General features: G+C 45.2%; 1 protein-coding gene across 3 annotated transcripts in view; it reads right to left on the minus strand.

Annotated features, from left to right (window-relative positions):
• PRR5 (proline rich 5) overlaps positions 1-5,760 on the minus strand; it is a 192,953-nt gene extending 187,193 nt beyond the window's left edge. For 2 of the 3 annotated variants that reach the window (XM_077469378.1, XM_077469377.1), the window contains exon 1: positions 5,503-5,654. The gene's annotated coding sequence lies outside the window, so the exon portion shown is untranslated. Of the gene's footprint in view, positions 1-5,502 lie in introns of all 3 variants that reach the window. The other variant, XM_077469373.1, reaches the window with a different exon arrangement.
• Between the last annotated feature and the right edge of the window lie 240 nt (positions 5,761-6,000).

Below are 6,000 nucleotides of genomic sequence, written 5' to 3' on the forward strand. Positions count from 1 at the left end.
GGATGTCAGCGGACATGTCACTGATGACATCCGTCACTCCATACTGAATACAAATGCCCCCCCACACTTTTCACTTATATATTTGTAAACAAACTTGGAAAACCATTTATCATTTTCCTTCCACTTTCACAATTATGTGCCACTTTGTGTTGTCTATTCCCAATAAAATACATTTATGTTTTTGGTTGTAACATGACAAAATGGGAAAATTTCAAGGGGTATGAAAACTTTTTCAGGGCACTGTACACCGCATTCAAATACATGCATGGCAGTTGATTTACCATTCTAAGGACCTGTACTTCTGCCTATCCAGTCTTAAAGATTTTACAGCCCTACTGGTGACATAACATTTTTTTTGATTGAACAGTAAAGGAGCAGCTACAGACCAATGACATTTTTTTGCTTTCTCCTCTGTCAGTGTGTTCCAGTTAAACATATGTGTATGCAAGAGACCCGATTGGCTACTAGTGCTTTCCTCATACAAATTGAAACTCTTAAGGTTTGACCTCATATTATATGGTTTTGGTAAATCTGAAGACAAAAATCTGCAGAAAATCTAAAAGCGTGTATGGGGCTTTACACTCTGCATTCAGGGTGGCTTCATACTGAATGGCTGTGCATTGAATGCAGCGCTGTGTACCTGTGGGTTTGGTGAGGGTTAGTCGCTTTGTTATAGACTTCTATTATAGCCCACGGCTTTGCTGCATTTTCTGAAAAGCGCACCAAAAGTCCTATGTCCCGGGGTTTCTTGTCGAGGAGCTTTCTTAAACTATATCTAAAGAAAGCATTGGGATGGGTTATAGCCTCTGTCTGGTTTATACTGCTGTTTTCATCTCTGTTATCAATAGTTTATTCTAATAAACACAACTATGACTGGTGCTTCTCCTTAACCACTTGCCGCCCGCCCTATTACAAATTGACGGCGGCAAAGTGGTTTCATAATCCTAACCGGACGTCATATGACGTGATTAGGATTATGAGCCGCTGCGCGCCCCCGGGGGCGCGCATCGCGGTGATCGTTGTTGCGGGGTGTCAGTCTGACACCCGGCAACTACGATCTCGGTAAAGAGTCTCCGACGGAGACTCTTTACCATGTGATCAGCCGTGTCCAATCATGGCTGATCACAGTGTAAATGGGAAGAGCCGGTGATCGGCTTTCCCTCACTCGCGTCTGTCAGACGCGAGTAGAGGAGAGCCGATCGGCTGCTCCTCTGACAGGGGGGGTCTGTGCTGATCGATTATCAGCACAGCCCCCCCGAGGATGCCCACACTGGACCACCAGGGACACCACTAGACCACCAGGGAAAAGGTAATAAAAATCCATAATCCTCCCTAGACCACCAGGGTGCCAGTCAGCACAATGGGTGCCAATCAGTGCCCATAATGGATGCCAATCAGTGGCCACAATGGGCATCACTGATTGGCATGCATTATTGTTTGGCACTGATTGGCATCCATTACTATAACACCGATGCCGCCTATGAGTGCCCACCTGTGCCGCCTATGAGTGCCCACCTGTGCCGCCTGAGTGCCCACCTGTGCCGCCTGAGTGCCCACCTGTGCCGCCTGAGTGCCCACCTGTGCCGCCTATGAGTGCCCACCTGTGCCGCCTATCTATGCCCACCTGTGCCGCCTATCCATGCCCACCTGTGCCGCCTATCCATGCCCACCTGTGCCGCCTATCCATGCCCATCCGTGCCGCCCATCTGTGCCAGCTATCAGTGCCAATTTGTGCCACCTATCAGTGTCCGTCCGTGTCGCCCATCCGTGTCGCCCATCCGTGTCGCCCATCCGTGTCGCCCATCAGTGCCGCCTATCAGTGCCACTTCATTGGTGCCACATTGGTGCCCATCAGTGCCACCTTATCAGTGCCCATCAGTGTAGCCCCATCAGTGCCCATCAGTGAAGGAGAAAACGTACTTATTTACAAAGTTTGGAAACTGAAACAAAAAAAAACATTTTTTTTTCAAAATTTTCGGTATTTTTTTATTTGTAGCGCAAAAAATAAAAACCGTAGAGGTGATCAAATACCACCAAAAGAAAGCTCTATTTGTGGGAAAAAAATGATAAAAATTTCATTTGGGTACAGTGTAGCATGACCGCGCAATTGTCATTCAAAGTGCGACAGCGCTGAAAGCTCAAAATTGGTCTGGGCAGGAAGGTGTTTAAGTGCCCTGTATTGAAGTGGTTAAAGTGATATTAAAGGCTTGTTTAAAAAAAAGGAAAAATAATAAACAACTCATACTACCTGCTCTGTGCAGTGGTTTTGCACAGAGCTAACTAGATCTTCTTTTTCTTGGGTTCCCCGCCACTCACTTTTGGGACACCCAAGCAGGCTCGCTCCTGAGCCGCTGTTCTGCCTGTCCATTCACACACAGAGCCGCAATATGGCCCAACCCCTCTCTCCTTATTGGCTCACTGGCTGTGATTGACAGCAGTGGGAGCCTAAGACTCTTGCTGCTGCCTCAATCAATGAGGAGTGAGAGTCCCCAGAGAGCTGAGGCTCTTGTGCACATCGCTGGATCGAGATGGAGCTTGGGTAAGTATTAGGGGGGCTGGGAGGCTGCTGCACAGAGAATGTTTTTTTACCTTCATGCGTTCTAAAAACCTTGAGCTTTTAAAACCACTTTAAGTAACACTTATGCCCCATACACTATCAGATTTTCTGCAGATTTTTTTCTTCAGGTTTACCAAAACCATGTAGTGCAAGGGCCTGCCTGATTGCATACAAATTGAACTCCTAAGGTTTGACCTCATATTATATGGTTTTGGTAAATCTGAAAGAAAAACTGATAGTGTGTATGGGGCTTCACAAGTCTTGTTTCATCCCCAGCCCGCGACTGGACAGTGAAAGGAGAAGCTGCAGACTGATTGGTTCATCTGTCACTCTCTACCTATCAGCACAGTCATTATTAGCACTGAAGCACTAAATCATAACTGATTGGCTCCTTGTGCTGCTTATTCTCCCAGTCCAAGTGCTGCTGCACAGGGACTGCAAGAGGTTGATACCAAGTCAAATTCAGGTACTTAAGCTGCTTGCATTTAAAAATAATGCTATATACTAATACAGAATTGCATTAATTTACGACTTTTATATCTGCCAGAAAAAGGGATATGTCACCAGCAAACCAGAAAACTCCATAATAGGGTTAATGAACGATCACATCGCAGCAAAGGATAGCAATGTTTCGGAGCCATGCAGGACTCCTTTATAAGGCATGTGATTTCATATCTGCCAGGATTCTAGCGCTAAAGATCCCCGGGTACAATTTAGTTTTTTGTGAGCTCAAAAAAACTTTTAACCACAATTACAAAGTCTTTCTTAGAATATTACACTCTTTCTTGCATCTCAAATACAGCATGACAGCAGACAGTGAAAGATCCTCAGCCTCAATTAGATTTAAAAAATTGGATCTACTATGAGCAAACAGACCTTACCATACAGTCCAATTCTGTCTAAGCTTAGAGAATTGAACAATCACATTGTGTGGCCGATTTCAGACTATTTACATAATAAATATAGAAATATAGAGACGCGTTATAAGATCACAGAATTCAAATTCACTCAATGCAAAGTGAAGGGACTGAAAAGTAGGCGCTGCCAAAGGAAGTGTCCAAAAAATGAACTAGCTGCTGCAGAACAGCTTGGGAACCTGCAATTTACAAATTCCCACCCAAAAAGGTGCCAAAGGACTATTAAAATTGGAACTTAAACCCTCCAAACTGAAGAAAAATCTAGAAAATCAGAAATTCCCCTTTACTCTACCCAAAAAAGGAGCCCAGAGGGGAGTAAGATCAAAAATCAGACCTGCCCAGGTCAGGTAGAGGCTGGACCAATCCATGACTGTTGCTGAACACCATTAGGGTCTATTAATTATAAGGGACTTCACAAATGCCCCTTTAACTCTACTCAAAAAGATGTCAAGGGTAGAGTAAGTGAAAAAATCCAAAGGGCCCAGCCCAAGAAAAGATTGGAATAATTCACACCTGCTGTGGATCATCTGTGAGGTCTGTTAATAAAGGACTTCTAAAATGCCCCTTGAACTCTGCCCAAAAAAGGTGCCAAGAGGGTAGTAAGATCAAAAATCTGACCTGCCCAGTCCAGGTAAAGACTGGAATAATCCATGGCTGCTGCGGGAAACACCATTCATGTCTATTAATAATCAGGGTCTATACAGATTCCCTTTAACTCTACCCAAAAAGATGCCAAGGGGGAGTAATTAAAAAAATCCAAACGGCCCAACTGAAGAAAAGGTTAGAAAAATTCACAGCTGCTGCAGAACATCCTTGAGGCCTATTAATAGGGACTTCAAAAATGCTTTTTTAACTCTGCCCAAAAAGGTGCCAAGGGGGGGAGTAATATTGTTCTGACCCGCCCAGCCCAAGAAAAAGCTGAAACAATTTACAGCTGCTGCAGAACATGTTTGACGGCTATTAATATTCAAGGAGTTCACAAATGCCCCTTTAACTTTGCCCAAAAAGGTGCCAAGGGGGGGAATATTGTTCTGACCCAAGAAAAAGCTGAAACAATTCACAGCTGCTGTAGAACATGTTCACAAATGTCCCTTTAAATTTGCCTAAAAAGGTGCCAAAGGGATAAGTCAAATAAAAAAAATCTGACCCACCCAGCCCCAGGAGGAAGCTGGAACAACTTTCAGCTGCTGCAGAACATCTTAGAAGCACAGATATGTATAAAACCTTTATCATCCATTATCTAAAACTTTAATCTAACAACCATTATTAAAAATCCTGTACAGCACTTCTGTCCCAGAGGAGTTAAAGAGACGGTGCGACCCCCAAATCCAATCACCCCAGGGTCCAGATTCTCTTCTTCACACTGCTTCATGCCTTGCTCATGCAGGAAACCCCCACGGGCCCGGTTCAAATGACAACAATATGTCTCCAATTAAAAACATAGGGATGTACATCTGTGCTAATATGGATTTTTTTTTCACTCTTTAGCCAATCAGCAGCGATCTGTGTAAGCCCCCGGTATCCTTTTAGAACATGCCATTTAGGAGCCGCACATCTGACAGCATGCACAACCCAAACACCCCTCTTATCTTATTATCTTATTTATGTAAACTGCATTTGTGGTACATAGAACTGTGCGCAATACTGCCAGAGGACGCAAATCCTATTTTTATTTTTTTAGTAACGCTCACCGCTTTATGGAAAGATCATGTCCTTTTTATAGCCTTTCCTGACCAATGTCAGCGGTCATAGTAGAAAATCGCCCTCAACCAACCGGAGTCGCCTGCAGGCAGGGGGCTCGGGAAAACCCCGGAGTGTACAAATATATAAATTGATGTATCTGGAAGACACCCAGCTGCCGGGGTGCGGGGAACACATCGCAATTAACCTCTCAGGCGCTGGAAGGAAAGCAAACAGCATTGCAGCGAAAGCGCTTTCTGAATCTATTGGGGTTGCACTGGGTATGACAAGTCATTTTTGTTTGCAAGACTGTGATGGTATTTTTTTTTGTTGGGGGTTGAGACTCACCTGGAGCAGTTGGCAGGTTCTTGCATTGGCAGACGTGCAATGGATCGCAGTGTAGGAGCAGGAGATCCCGGGGATCAGATTGGAGATAGGGGGAAGCAGCAGCAGGGGAAGAAGAGAGGGATGGGGTGGACATGGAGCCACCCTTTCTTTCAGTCAGCTGGCTGTAATCCCCCCCCCCCCCTTCCAGACAGGACAGTCACACACTCACGCCTGGCCCTGGTAGTACGCCGTCTATGCCTTGATCTCTGGCTGCTGTGTTGCCATCCTCTTCTGATTGCTGTGGGTGACTCCCCTCCTCTCCCTCCCTCCCTAGTCGCCTGGTTGTCTCTCCTCCCTCTCTGTGATATATGTACAGTACCATTCAGTGTACACAGGCTGCTGGGAGCAAGATGGGCTCTGCAAACCGGCTGGAGCAACCGTGCAATCCTCCCAGAAACACATAAACACAGCCAGGAATTGCGACAGGGAAATTGTGTACAAAACAGTCACCAAAAAATA

This window comes from Lithobates pipiens, unplaced genomic scaffold, assembly GCF_037356315.1.
Source record: "Lithobates pipiens isolate NorthernLeopardFrog02 unplaced genomic scaffold, aLitPip1_a1.2 Scaffold_8, whole genome shotgun sequence".
NCBI classification, from domain to species: domain Eukaryota; kingdom Metazoa; phylum Chordata; class Amphibia; order Anura; family Ranidae; genus Lithobates; species Lithobates pipiens.